The following is a 16,642-nucleotide window of genomic DNA, read 5'->3' as shown; positions in this document are numbered from 1 at the left end:
TAACTATGTTTTAAACTTATTTTAATATAAACGTAGCGACATGTAGGTTACGAAATGTGTAAGAAACAAAACCTCTTTTCTTTAAAAACTAGATATATATATGGTGTTTATAGTTGTTATTTACCCACTATAGTGAACTTATATTTATATAGTATTTGATGAATAAGTAGCATTAATATTTCTCATTTATTCTCCTAAATTGTTCACCGCATAAGTTATTTCAGCAACTAAAAATAAATATGACATTCGATCATTCGATTTGCTACATGTCATTGAAGTTTTTAACTGTTCCAAAATTATATATATATAGTAAACGATGTTCAAAATTAATGTCAATGAAAGACGAACTGTTGCAACCAGTTGTCTAATTCTTATAAAAAAAAAAAAGTTAGCTTAAACACTTGTCCCTCCACATTATAGGTTTACTGGAAAACTTCATGTGGCAATCAATAAACATATATTACTGCTTTACAGAATATATTTTGACTGATAATATATTTTTATATACCTATTCATCTGGTCATTCTCGTGTAGTTATATTTTTTATTTTAAGTATGATACAAAAGAAACTGTTCTGAAATCGAAAGCGACGTCATAATATTTACATGGTTTCTATTGTTAATATAATACAGCTTTGTATTCTCTTGACAAGGTTAATTGCAGTTAAGAAAAAAATTTGTTCCATGTAAAAATTTTGCTCCAAGTTACGCAAGGATTATAAGTGCATAGATGTCTTTACTTTGAGCTGGTGGACTTGATAGAACCCTGCTATTCAACAGCACTTATTGTTTCACTACCAACATCATAAGTAGAAGGCAGGTTTCAGAGTTTTATCGGTTTGATCAAACAGAAGAATACTGATGATTTTACCGGCATGTCTTCCTATAGAATAGCATTAATACCTGTTCCATTCCTCAACTGCTAAAATATGCGATTGTTGAATGGATATTTTGTGGAATGAAACAATTTGTGTACGCGTGACTTTTGCCACTTTTCTACACAGCAATCCTTACTGATTAAATTGCGTACTGATGCTTGGGACACGTGATAGCATTTGCTATTGACCTTTGTGTTTCCTGATTTTCATGCATTACAAAACAAGTATATTCGTATTAGATTGTCTTCAAATCACATTAAGTATAAGGAATATCCTCGTAATGGATATTATAGATCCTTGAACTGAGCATATCTTTGTGATCTCAGTACACGAGTATGTTGCGTCGAAAAGGAAAGGTACACTCACTTTCCAAAAGCGATCAGGAATGTCACACAGCATTTATTGTACGAATCAAAATCGTGTAAATGTCTGTGGAAGAATACTCATCCTAAAAAGAATTACTTTTAAAAAGTAGAAAATAGTATTAGGTTTACTATTTCTTCATTCTCTGCATGCATAAAATGGTTTTGGATACATTAGAAGTTTTCTTTAATCAATATCTCGGAATTATGATTACACTTCTGTCTCAATATAACTACATCTTTTTAAAATGCATGACTAAAACATTTTACATATTCATACTGCCCAATTTTTTTGTTATTATTAGTTTGGTTTGTGTTATAACAACAACTTAATACCACTTTAGGAAATCGACAATCTTATCTTAAATTAAAATAAAATCTAGCAACAAGAAAGCCAGATAAGTAAAATCTCTAACTGTATTATATGATATTAAATGAATGAACGATTAATATTCTTTTCCTATCGTTTGCATAACTTTTTCAATACTTTTCTAACTTATTTTGTTTATTGAACTTACATGATTTTATCTATAATTATACAAGTTCAAATTCACATAATACATCCATTTGTTCATTTGTCATTGCTAGTATTCTATATGATCACATAAGCCTACTTATCAGTAATCTAAATTTTTATTATTTCTACTAAATCACAATTACAAATTAGTTTATATTCTACTAGTATCCGATCGTTACATCCTTACATTAAGTAATAAAATTTAAATTTTATTCTTGATTTCTTTAAACTCTTTGAAGATTTATTTTATAAGACTAAGTAACACAAATTTTGTTCCTGGATAGTATGTGTTATTTCTTAATTGTTTATGTTGTAAAAGTATAGAAAATGGCCATTATTCCCTTTAAACTTTGCTTTTCTGACCTGGATAATGAAATTTAAAAACTAACTTATTTTCTATGTAAAAACGGACAAATTTACACATTTTCTTTTACATAAGGTCTGAATAGATCAACATATGAATCAAGATTTACATGTATTTATATAAAGTTATATAAAAATGAACAAAAATGTTTAGCAGTGAGTAGTTTTTTGAGATTTGCGACTGTAATGTAAATCACTCTCACGTATCAACCCCCAAGTATAGTCTTCCATCATTTTTTCGTTATACGCTCCTTGGTAGCGGCGTTCAAAGTCCAGTATATCTTGGTGGAAGAACTCGCCTTGCTCCTCTGAGCATGCTCCCATGTTCTCCTTGAATTTATCAAGATGAGCGTCAAGGATATGGACTTTTATGGACATCCTACAGCCCACTTTGCCGTAGTTCTTCACCAGAACCTCAACCAGTTCCACATAATTTTCGGCCTTGTGATTGCCCAAGAAGCCCGAACCACTGTGACAAAACTACCTCAAGCTTTTTTTTTTTTTTTTCCTACTGAGCTTCTTGGGGAATTCTGTGAACTCCAGGATCTTCTTTATTTGTGGTCGAACGAAAACACCAGCTTTGACCTTTGCCTCAGACAGCTCAGGGCAGTGTGGCACTGGGGCGATGGATGCTGTAAGGGCCAAATACATGACAGCAGATGAATTCTTGCCAGCCCGACGTTTGGAAGGGTCCACCATTCAGAAGTAGCAACTGCTTTAGTGGTAAGTGGGCTCACACCAAATTCTTAGAATAACGAACTTCATGGCTCTCTTTCCCCATCCTACAAAAGAGCAAAATAAAATTGTTATTATGAAGAATAAGTTTATTTCATCCACAACTAATGTGTAAGAGGTTCATGCAAAATATTTTATATGCGATATTTTTTTCTATACTATTGGAAATTAATATATATATATATATATTTATATTTTAAAAGGCCTAAAATTTGTATAATATGAAATCTTACTATTCAAGCAAGTAAAAATTGTCCGTCTTACCTTCTAGAGTTGTTATGCAGTGCTCGCAGGTAAAATGAGGTGCCCAGGGCTTGTCTTCATCCCCGACAGGCATGCCGAAATATGCCTTGTAGGTTTCACACATTTTATCAGATGCTGTCACAGAGTACGTTTTCGCTCTTGTCTTGAAAAATTGGCCACATACATAGCAGATAGGTCTATGTGTTCACTTAGGCAGCTAGAACTGAACCGAAGTGGTGAGCCCTTGTATATATTACTATGGAAAGTTGTAGAAAATTCTAAAAGGTTCTTGAAAATTCTCGTAAGTTCGACAACATCCTAGAAAATTCTTGTAAGTTTCACAACATTCTAGAAAGCTCTTGAAAATTCTTGTAAGTTCAAAAAAATTCTCTATCAGCTACTCAGCACTAAATCTACCTTGAATGTTCTGGAAAATGGGTAAATTTGAAATTTTCATTACCCAGGTCACAAAAGCAAAGTTTGAAGAGAAAAAACAGGTCTTTTCCATTTACTTTAGGCATAAGCAATTTAGAAATAACACTTTCTGCCCAGAAACAAGAAAAAGTAAAAATTTTGTTACATAGTGTAATAGTTAATATCTAATATCCTATAAACACTTTTGATATTATGTATTCACGTATACGGAATCTGCTTTCTCAGTTTCTGTAATAGTGTAATCTCAGGTTTTAACAACTCCTCAAATACTTACATATTTTTTAGGTTTACGGTTAAAAATTATATACATACATACATATATCCGAAGACTTACCTCTGTCGTCCCAGAATAAATATCATATATTTATAATTATGTTTTGTTTGTTTGTTTAGAATTAAGTACAAAGCTACACAATGGGCTATTTTGTGCTCTGCCCACCACGGATATCGAAATCCGGTTTATGGCGGTGTGATTCCGCAACCATACCGCTATGCCACTGGGGTGCTTATATTTATGTAAATGCTATGTATTGTAAAGCCGTGTACAAGTTGAAAACGCTGTTTTCTCGATTTCCTACTTATTAGCACAAAATTCAGTGTTTTAAACAACATAAAGTGTACTTAGAACTTACTATACCTGAAACAAAGATTATGAAATAAGGAAAATTGCTATAAAATATCAAATTGTGGGTGGAATTAATTTTTAAAAAATATACTAACATTTCATGATACTCAGGTACATATTTTTGTTGGCGGTGGGTGGTGATGACTAGCTGCCTTCCCTCTAGTCTTACACTGCTAAATTAGAGACGGCTAGCACAGATAACCCTCGAGTAGCTTTGTGCGAAATTCAAAAAACAAACAAACAAACAAACATATTTTTGTTGCTACTTCTTTTCGCAAGTTAACAAAAATAACAAAATTTTTGCGTAAAGGATGTTATTCAATCTAAAATTTTAAATGGTTAGCGTTTCAAGAGTATAAACTAGGTATTCTAAATCTGTTTATATGTAAAGTCATATGAAATGAAAAAAGTCAAGAAAGATAGTATCGGCTTTAAGCTGTATAAATTTAAGGTAAATTTCTTGACATCAGCATTTGTTCAACTTAAATGATTGCTATTGCTCTTTCTTCTGTTAAACATAAAGTTTTGTTTTTCTTTTGTTTTCAGATAATAGTAAAAGGCTACTTAAATGGTAACTGCGCTAGCTATTTCTAGTTTTGAAGTGATAGAGTAAAGAGAATAAAATTGAACTACTTTTATCTGAAGAATTAACAGGATTTGACGTTACTCTTATAACATACCTATGAACCCAAAGTGTCAAGAGCGATTTTCTTTCTTTTTTCTTGCGATAACTGGACGCCATCACAAGATACGCAGATTCACAGCCCAACATGTTCGGCACGTAACTTCAAGCGTCAATTCAGTTTTTAAGCAGTTGGTACACAAAATGTATGGTAAAGCATTTACTAAAGTACCAAAATAATTGCTACTCATCTTATTGAAACAGTTATTTGACTTTAAAAACATGTGAAAAGGAGCATACAATTCTACTTTTTTCATATATATATCTATATACGTATCTATATACAAACCGGCAAAGCATGAAAGGCTTAGTGAAGATGACTAGTTATACCATAAAATGAGGTAGCACAGGTAAATAAAGACTCGCACTGATGGAAGAAGATCTTAGATAGAAAAGACATGATAACGATAAATTGATTTTACCTTGAAGCATGACTAAAATGGAGATGTCTGAAGCAGCTTCATGTATATTTTTAAGAAAGTAAGTGAACAATTCAATCTTAACGAGGCCAACTAAACACATAATTCTCAAGCCCTCCATCATCCAAAGTGTCTTACACATGTTGATTATAATTGTTGTGTTTCTTAATTGAATACCATTTCACTTAGATACAAACTTAAAAACAAAATAAGCTGATATGCCTTGCTGAAAGCATATACGAGATAATCCTAGTACTAATATTACTAATACTTTTGTGCGAAATGCTGGTTATTGAAATACAGTGGGAGTTCGGTGAAAGCAAATATTTAAATCTATAAAATAACTTTTGAGATATTAACATTTGGTTGTTATTCTTAAAAAAACAACAACAAAGAACTCCACGACAAAACTGTTCAGTAATGTTTGTATAATTCAAAGTAAATCATTTTTGTATGATCGTTATTTTTAATGTAACCCTTTGACTGTAATTTAAAATTATACTGTAAATATATGTCACTTTAACATTCTTGATATGCTGAAACATTCCAATTACTCGAATTCGAATAGATTATATTATCTTCAAACTGGAAACCGTTTAGAATTTGTTTGTTTTTTAAATTAATGTAAGTGATAGAAAAAAATTAGAATTTTGTGGACCCAATTTACAAATTTTTACTGTAATTTCTTTCAAAGTACCATCTGTAAAAACTGTCAAAATGTGTTTAAAATTGGTTTACGATTAATTTAGAATTCTAACTTATGTCGAAACAAAACATTCTATTCTAGACTATTAACCTGGTTAATCATTGTGTCCATCCACTGTTAATTAATTAGGGCATTTAATACGTTTTTATAGAAAGATTATTCTGGAAATTTCAGCACTTAACTAATGTTCAAGTATCTTTAATCAAATATTATAATCAAATAAAATCGTAAGATACTTTCGTTCTTTGAAAATATGTTATGATTTGGCTAATAAGGCGAATATGTTTCACATTAATGTCACTAAACCGTTAGGCCTAGCTCTATGACTATTTTAAGGTCATCGACTTAATTATGCTTCTTTCCAAAAAATTATATTTAAATTAATTTCATCTTTAAATAGTCATAGTTTAATAACAATGTTATCAAAGAAATCACATGCTCTTCTTCATCGATAAATTTCCCTTAAAGCTGTTATAATATTTTTTTGCATAATATTCTTTTAGGAGCATCCCACTATTCGTTGGTAAAAGAGTAGTCCAAGAGCTAGGTGGGTGGTGATGACTAGCTGCCTTCCCTCTAGTCTTACACTGGTAAATTAAGGACGGCTAGCGCAGATAGCCCCCGTGTAGCTTTGCGCGAAATTCAGAAGCAAACAAACAATTTAAGGCTTTTTAATTATCGAAAACAGAAAAAAAATATCCGTTCATTTAGATACACGTAATATGAAATTCTTGGTAATCTAAAATACATGTTCCACCTGCATAATTACTCTTAACTTACTCCTCCATTCTGGCACACTTTTTGAAGTAATCCAATAAAGAACAAACGCAGTGTTAAGAACATGTCTGAATTTGCTACGGCGATAATAATTTTAAGCATTAAGAAAAAATCATAGGGTTATATATAAATTCTCGACCAATCAGAAAGTTTATAGCTTAAGTGGGGTTATCTAGCCATTTTTTAATTTGCACGTCTTGAAGGAAGATTATGTTAGAAACTGAGTTTCCTTTACCGTATTTTACGATGGATATATTTATATTTTCAAGATTATTATTATTGAATATTAATACCATGTGCCAAGGTCAACCAGGGTGACCAGCATATGTGTGTTTGATAGTAAGTATATTTACATAAGATCATATATACATCTGTGAACCTATTTTAACAGCACACTGAAAAGGGAAGAGGTTGGGTGATGTAATAGGTAATAAAAATTAAGAGAAGTGAGGTTCAAGTTTCCTTCTCCAAGTTACAGTGTATATTATCTTAATCATGTCAGATTTTATTATACTGCTTATACAGGTGTGTGATTATTATTCGGGTTTGAATAACAACTTCAGGAAATAAATTTTATTTATCTCTCTCACAGATCTGTTTTGTTTAACTGCTTTTACTTTATTGTTTTTTTTTTTTTTTTTAAATCATTGAGAGGGGCCTGGCATGGCCAAGCGCGTAAGGCGTGCGACTCGTAATCCGAGGGTCGCGGGTTCGCGCCCGAGTCGCGCTAAACATGCTTGCCCTCCCAGCCGTGGGGGCGTATAATGTGACGGTCAATCCCACTATTCGTTGGTAAAAGAGTAGCCCAAGAGTTGGCGGTGGGTGGTGATGACTAGCTGCCTTCCCTTTAGTCTTACACTACTAAATTAGGGACGGCTAGCACAGATAGCCCTCGAGTAGCTTTGTGCGAAATTCCAAAAACAAACAAAAAAACAAACTAAATCATTGAGAGTAACGTTTTCTTTGTAGATGGCTCTTATAACGAATAGTAACTTTAATGTAAGTTACTAACTTCTCCAAATACGAGAATATACTGTTTCATTCCAACTTAGCTGTGTTTAATTAGCTTTATTTAAAGTATCTTTATTTTAATTATATCGCTATTTTTCAGACTTTGTGATTTTAAAATAATTTAAAATTGGCAAAGAATAAATATGTCGTAGTATAATGTTTTTCTTTTACGTGTTAAATTAACACACATTTTGCGTTTCTCTACAAAAAGACACCTGTACACTCATTTAAACTCATGAAAATTCTGTTTAATATTTACGTGTGCTTACAGTACTTAGTATTATTTCGTCAAGATTAGGATAGATATTATATTTATTAGGTTTCACAATTTCTTTTGCATCTTACTCGTTCGTTTTTACACAAAACTCAATGGTATTGTCGCATAAGTAAAAAAGCCCGGCATGGCCAGATGGTTAAGGCGTTCGACTCATAATCCGAGGGTTGCGACTTCGAATCCCTGTCACATCAAACATGCTCAGCCTTTCAGCTGTGGGGGCGTTATAATGTTACGGTCAATCCCACTATTCGTTGGTTAAAGAATAGCTCAAGAGTTGACGGTGGATGGTGATGACTAGCTGCCCTCCCTCTAGTCTTACACTACTAAATTAGGGACGGCTAGCGCGGATAGTTCTCGTGTAGCTTTACGCGAAATTCAAAACAAATCAAACCATAAGGAAATAAGCAAAGTGTAAATTTCTTATTTGTAATAATAGCATAACTCAGTAGTTTTACTCCATGTAAAAGAAGAGTTATGAATAATCAATATAGATACAGATATTTTTCTGTTAAAATGTACTACTTCAAAATTTCTACATGGTTGATAGAAATATGTTGATTTCAGTTACATATGTACAGGGTGTTCGGAAAGTCACTGTGCAGTTTTATAATCATATTTTATTCAGTCTATTTCAAGCCAGCAACTGATAGCAGTGTTTAGAAACAAAATAAGAAGGATCCAGGTCTGTATTGATGCCAACAGGGGTCACTTTCAACATTGTTTATAATTGTCATTAATATTTACCTCCTGTATTCTACATTGAAACATGTCTGTTAATAAATATATAAGTGCACAGTGACTTTCCGAACATCCTGTACATTAAACAGTATAAATTGCAGTGTTATATAAGTATATATTGGTATGTTATAAATCATAGTCAAGAAAAGTGTAGAAGGTTCAAGCAGAATGCAGAAATTGCCACTAAACCCGACAACACTTAGAAAACTGTTACGAAAATAACAACAACAGGACTTTTCAGATATTTTCTCTGACAGATCTATCAGTGAAGAACGTAGAGAACCATAGTAGAGAGAACTAAATCAAAGAGTACAAGACAAGCAACCTAGCCATCGAAAGACGTTTGAAGAAGACGAACACTCACCTTAAGCAAATACATAAAAAACATTTGAGGACTCTTCAAAACTTAAGATGACACATCCATTCTAATACAGTCCTTGAAATAGGCCTTGAACGTCGAACTTTGCCACCTCTAAGAATGGGCACGTAATTTCTCACACCGCTTGAGACGCCAGTCATTATCTTAGGTACCTGGTCAGTTGATGTTATCAGTGAATCTCGCTCCCTTCCTGGCGCTCCCTACACAGGTTCAGGCCACACCTGAACTGGCTTAGCCTATTATACCCACGGCAGGTTGGCGATTGGACCCGCAGATACATGCATGGAAAAATTATGTAAATAAAAATACTATATCGGTATCTTACATATCAAATTGCCAGGCAGGCAACATCGCAGACCTTAGATTGAAGATAGCAAAACTAATCTGTACATAGTTATCAAGATAAAAACAAAAGAATAAATTGAACCTACTTTAAAATTCAAATGTATTCAGTGAAGTTTCAAAATGTCTATCTATTTACCAATTCTGATTATTTTAACTTCCATTAGAACATGTTACGCAAAGAAATAATTTGTAATCCCTTGCATTTGCTTTCATAGTGCTAAATATCTATTTTGTTGATCTACCATAAAAATGTTCTCAAAGAGATATTTCTATGTACTGTAAACAAATATTTTAACGCATTATTTTACAGAAAATAATTTATTATTTGCCCAAAATTTTTATCTATTATTCATTACTTTATGGAAGGTTATTTTGTGTTTGGTTACAACTTTATTCTTAGCATTTACATATAATATCATTGCTACCGATACCGCCCTTAAAAACCCCAGTGGCTCAGAGGAAGCCTGCATGCTTACAGTACAAAACATTGTGTTCTAGTACCCCTGGTGAGCAGAGTACAGAGAACCCATTTCGTAACTTTGTGCTTAACAACAGTCAAACTGTCCTAAAAATTGGATGAATTTTCTTCTGTGACATGGACGGTTTTCTTTGTGTCATAAAAATAATAGGCGCGCCAGTGGCACAGCGATATACCTGCGGACTTACAACGCTAGAAACCGGATTTCGATACACGTGATGGGCAGAGCACAGAATGCCCATTATATAGCTTTGTGCTTAATTTCAAACAGACAATGAAATAATAATACAATGGTTTCTACCTTATCGAAATCTAAAAATAATTATTTTCTAATTCTGCATTCTTAACACTTAGAAAGACTAAAACATATGTTGTAAATTTTCGAAACAGCTGTTTATACTGTTTCTCTTTTAGGTTTCAATTATATTTCTTACCTTCCAATAAGACAAGAAATATGAGAAAAAACAACAACGTAGTGTTATATATTCACAATAGCTATTTATAATAACGTATAATAGTTACCTACGAGGTTTGTTATGAATGACGATAAAGAAGCTATCGTTTAAGTAGGCTAAAGGGTATTATCAACGTTGAAATGAATGTATCGAGACCATCAAAATTATAAGTACGCACACAATACTGCTTACAACAGCATTAATATGTAAGCATAAACTGTAGATACTTTAAAGCCATCTTTAGCCTGAGTAAAACATCTTTCGACAGGAGTGACGTAAAGCAAAACACAAATGGCGAATGATGATGACGCTGACAAATATTTGTATTGTCTTTTCGTGCCTAAAGGAAAGCCTGAGACTTGACGTTGAGAAAACTTAAAGAAAATGTAATAAGAGGGTTTGAATGAATTTCGGCGCCGCGACATGATGAACCACGCCCTCTTGAAGTAAGTTAGAGAAAGTGTTACAGCGATTCTTCAAGAGTTTTGTTTTTGTAATTACTAAAACCAGACTCTAAATCTGGTGTGCGTGTTTCTGTGAGACACAGATGGAGAAACCCCCATCTTTACACATAAGTATTTTATATTAGCGTTCTTAGCATTTTCCGTGGAAAAGAAAACCAGTAATAACACGTAAACACAAACGTATGTACTTCATATGATGTTTTATTTATTCCCATGCTGTTTGTCAACAAGGAGTATCATACACTTGAACAATCGTAAGTTTTATGTTAGTGTTTCTTGATCATGACATGTTGAACTGTGTTATTTATACATAAATGCATGTTCTGTTGTAAAAGAACTAGCTTTAGAATATACTGACCTCCAGCTATGAATTTATCTCAAAGTAATTTAATGTTACTGCAGACCCAAATGTAGTGTGGTCTGAATCTCAATGATATGTATAATGGGTGCGACACAGTGGTTCACGCGGGTGTTAACATGTTACCGTGTACCTGACTTATCATTTGCTTCTTTTGGTACACAAAGGGTCACCTTCGTACCTGTTGCATCAAAGGAAAAACAGATAGTAGTTATATACGTGTTGATTCTGCATTATTTGTATACTACTCAAAGGTAAATCGTGATTCATATATCTTTTGTGGTTCTAGTTTTACATTAATGTACATATGTTATGAAAGGATATTTGGAAAATATAGAGGCTTAAAGTAAACTATATGTATGTATATGGTTGATAAAACCATTTAATAAACTTAAGTCAACCTTCTATTTGCAGCTACATGATTAGTATCTAACCAAAATCTTTAATTTATATCGATCTTTCTTCAAATGCATTTATTTCTGAAGGTTGCGCTATGTATACCTTTGCACAACTATAAAGAAACTGCAAGTTGTGGTTTTTATTTTGTTATGAAATTGTACCAATGTTCAAGGTGATGATTATAGTACATTAAACCATTTAATTTCCTCTCGGTACTTGTATGCAATTCTTTATAATATTGAACAACCACACTTCTGAAAATTTAAACAGTATGTAACATTTTAATCACGTTCAAACTGTTGAATGCATCTTATGAAGAAATATTTTACACATCTACAGAGAATAACCCAAAAGTTGACAATAGATGCTGTTGATTTGCTTTTCTTGCTCTGGTCCATCAGTTGTAAAGTAAAATTGGTTAGTGCAGAGAAATATTGAGTATTTAATCTTAGCATTTTAGTAATCAAACCAAACCCTTTTTGTTATATATTATATGCATTTGAGACTAACTACTTACTTTCTTGTGTAAATATTTTTAAAGTAAATGGTTGATGATGTATAATTAAATAAATTAGGGTTATTTAGTGTTAGAATCAAATTTGAAAGTATCTAACCGAAGGTCTGTAGGTTTAATATCTGAACTAGTAATAAATCATCATCAATCATAACATTTTGTTCACGCTGATGTTTCTGTTTCACATACAATCGTAGTCAGCAAGAAATATCCAAAACATACATCTCAAAGATGCGGTTACTAAGTTATATAACCTTTTCTTATGAATAGCTTACTTACATCTCGATAAAGTATCGCGATTGTTTTTTGTTCGTTTTCTTTTTCAGAGTTATCTTGGAATGAAACGCAAAAAAGCATTGTAATAAAATTAACTTCAGTACAACTGAAGATTCGTAACTAATGGACCATCAAAAACGAGACCAATCCATTCAGAAAGTCTGCTGATACTAAAATGCAAAATAAATTACACAAGGCTTTGACTGATTTATTCAAAACGCATTTAACATACACCTATATATTTGTAATAACAGTGCTATCAACTAACAATACATTGTTCTATATTAATACTAAGGAAAAATTTCTAACGTTCAATTACAAGACATATGTGAATATATATATACATATATAGACAAACACACAGACTTATATAGGTTAATGCCACACTTATTATGACAGACATACGAGAAGACTGATGTTAATTATCGCTGCACGTAACATCAATACGTGTAGGTTTAAGTTATGTACTGTAAGTGAATGATATATATTACTTTATTGAATACAGAGGTCGGTTATAAGTTAACACAACATAAACGCCAACACTAAAGATATATTTTACAGTACAGACTAGTTTGTTTGTTTTGAATTTCGCTCAAAGCTACTCGAGGGCTATCTGCGCTAGCCGTCCCATATTTAGCAGTGTTAGACTAATGGGAAGGCAGCTAGTTGTCATTACCCACCGCCAACTCTTGGGCTACTCTTTTACCAACAAATAGTGGGATTGACCGTCACATTATAACGATCTTACGGTTGAAAGGGCGAGCATGATTGGTGTGATGGGGATTCGAACCCGTGACCCTTAGATTACGAATCTAGTGTCTTAATCACCTGGCCATACCGGGCGGTTGTCAGGTGCTCTCATGAGAGTTGACTTGAATGCATACGCTACATAGGTTAAGGTTCAGTTTACTTTGGAATGTCAAATTTTCATTTAACTTTCTCTGTTTTTCAATCTGATTACTTTAAATATTTAAACATTTCTTGAACTAAGTTTTGAAACGACTATTTCTTGTTTGAAACACTTTTTTTATATTCGCAGATTTTACAATATTTTCAAATTTTCTAATTGCAAGGATAAATAACCCTTTCAATGTTTCGAATTTTTTAAAGAAAGTAAAGACCTGAATAAAGCAGTGCTTTACAAACCATATAATTCCTATCAATATCTTGAATTTTTGGCAATCGCCCAAAACATGTTAAATTAAACATCCCAATTACTTTATCTTACAAGTTCTGTTTTCTTATCTCCAATGCCTAAACGAGACAGAATCATCCCATTGAATCTAATTCGTTAGTTGTGACTCCTTGTTATGGAATTTATGTTAACGTTAATTACACTTAAAATCACAACGACCAGGTTACCGATAATAAGGTAAAACATAATTCCGCAAGGTATGAAAAAAACTTAAGATCATTTTAGATCTTTTTCTAATTATCGATGTAAGTCTGACAATACAAAAGAAGCTGCAATTCCTTGCTTTAAATGAGATTGTTTCTTTTGTGAAAAAATGATACTTGCAACTAGGTAAAGGAAATGATATACTTCATAGAAACGTCATTTTTTATGTATCTTTTAAATTTATTTTTTCTAATAAAACGTTCTTATATGTTGTCTGTTCTGTTGGATGTAATAAAGTTTATATCCCTTAGACAGAATATTTTCGTATGTGGGTGAACTTGTATGGAAATCCTATTTTAGGATCAATTCCCGTAAGTTTCCAATAATTTAACTGATTGGTTGAAAAGGCTCTCATATAAGTGATCTAGCTTTCAGGGTTGTGTAAAAATAGAAGAAAGGAAATAGTTTTTAATCTTTGTATATAAATTATTTAAACCTTCCATTAATACATTCTTTTGAGAAAAAAGAATTTAAACTCTTTCAAAAAAGATAGTTTCTAAATAAACCTGTTAAGATCTTAATTTAATTATGGAATCTGAAGTACTTAAAATAAGGAAGCTGGAATTAATATCCACCAAGTTCACGTTACTAATGAATTAATAGTAAATCTTACTTGACACGTAGAATCTTTGAATGTCCGTCAGTGGTCACTCACCGACTTCTTGGTATTTTTGACGTCGATTTCTCCTTGACTCATACTCTTAAGAATTACCGCTTACGTTTTTGCAGTCATAAATTCGTATTGGATTTTGTCGGTTCTTCAGCCATTTACAGTATAAGGAATAATTACAAAAACACTATTTTATAATCATGCATTAATAAACTTATTAGGACATAGAAGAATGTGTACTTTACCCATTTAAACAAATGCAAAATACAAATTCAACGTGCAATTTCGCTTCACTTCTGGTTAAATTCGTTGCTCTAATCATATATTGAGCATGTAGTAGCATTTATTCATTCATTCCTGAATGTATATCACTTATGCATCTCAATAGTTATTTTAAAAACTGAGTATTAATGCTTCCTTTAACCATTTATACGATTGAACTGAAAGTGAATATTTGTGTACGTTTCCTAAACATTGCAGAAAATAATTATCTTCTAGACTACACTGGATTTTTTTCTACTCAGTCAATAACTCTTCTTTAAACCTTGATTGGATAGCTGTAGAAAGATACTTTCATTTCTTAGTTATATGCTTCATCATTCTTATAACAACCTCTGTAATTTGTTACTTCTTCTATTCACTCGTCTAGCTTTTCTTTGGGAATGTCTATTTATGTTTTTCAGCTTTTCCTAGGCTATCCTGTTAGAGTTATAGAGATATCGAACAAATCGGACTTTTATTTGGAAATAAATGTGTGGACAGCTTTATCAGGGATTCCTTTAAAAATTATTTCAGATTAGAGGGACGATAGATAGTCAATAGCATATACTGTCAAATATTGAGCTACTTTTATTTCAGCAAATAGAGGATTTAGTGTTATTCTTACAACATGCCCACATTTCAAAAGTACAGACAGACTGTTTACGGTAAAGGGCCACGAGCATTATTGGGCTCCAAATCATTAGGCCATGCCCACTCTCCACCTCCTATTGAGAAAAATGCCTTCTGACTGTTCAGGATTTATTTTGCTTCGCGTAGAATCCTGCTTCCTGGCCTGTCTTTCATTTCTTTCAAGATATCTCCTGTTTCAGTTTTCATTTCATTTAAAGTCGCATTCTTGATTTGCTGTTTATAGGCACTGTATTTTGAGAACCTCCAGGTTAATGTAATAACCTGACGCATGGCGGTTTAAAGGTTAGATTTGAAACTTATTTGTCTTTTCCTCTTACACCTTTTTCACTCGTTTAGCTTTTAAAGAGTTTGACGATGGACTGCTGGTTAGAAGTGACTGAGTAAGAAAGCTCCACATATGGTAACAACAAAGAAAAGAAGACGAATATTTCCCCTTTTATTTTCATACGTCTTCAATGACATATATTTTGTAACTACTGTGTATCATACATCTTCAATAAAAGATGTTTTCTAACTATTGTGTATCATACTTTTTCAATGAGAGGTGTTTTGTCAATGGTGTGTATCAAACGTCTTCAAAGAGAAATATTTTGTAAGTATTGAGTATATTCAAATACATATTTTATAATTTATTTCGTTAGTAATATTCCTGTTCAATGAGATACTTTTGTTTTACATGATGCTTTACAACATTTGAATTATATATTTATTCTTATTGAATTCTCTTTTAACTACTGTATTTTTAATTTTAGCTTGTAAGATTTTAAGTTACAAAACCTATACTGATTTTAGAAGATACCACAAATAAGTTTAATGCATGTTGAAACGACTAAAATAGGTGTTCGTTTGCAGTCATATGACGTAGGTGTGTTTTATTATCCACGAGAAGTGCATTTGATACAGTTGTTCTATAAAAGTAAATATTTTCTGCTCTCAAAACGCAAGCACAAAGACAGATTATATTCTCTAAGCCCTTCTGGTAAACAATAAATTTAACCTGACATTTCAGCATTTTCGTTTTTACATTTTTTGCTTGATTGATATTTTTCTCATTTTTTTAAATCATTTTTGATATGGTACATTTTTATCAATTACATATATTCATATTTTAGATAGACAAAAATAGTTTCTTGTACAGTAACACAGTACACTCGGATGTCATTTTCATTGCAATAATTTTCATCCTATGTTTATTAAGGGTCTAGACCCTGCTGTGCGATAACTGTCAGAGTTAAATAGATTTATGAAGCACGATGTTGGGCAGGACCCAAGCTTGAAAGAATAAC

Source organism: Tachypleus tridentatus, chromosome 6 (genome assembly GCF_004210375.1).
Source record: "Tachypleus tridentatus isolate NWPU-2018 chromosome 6, ASM421037v1, whole genome shotgun sequence".
Classification (NCBI taxonomy): domain Eukaryota; kingdom Metazoa; phylum Arthropoda; class Merostomata; order Xiphosura; family Limulidae; genus Tachypleus; species Tachypleus tridentatus.
The sequence above is the reverse complement of the archived record's forward strand: the minus strand, read 5'-3'. Positions refer to the sequence as shown.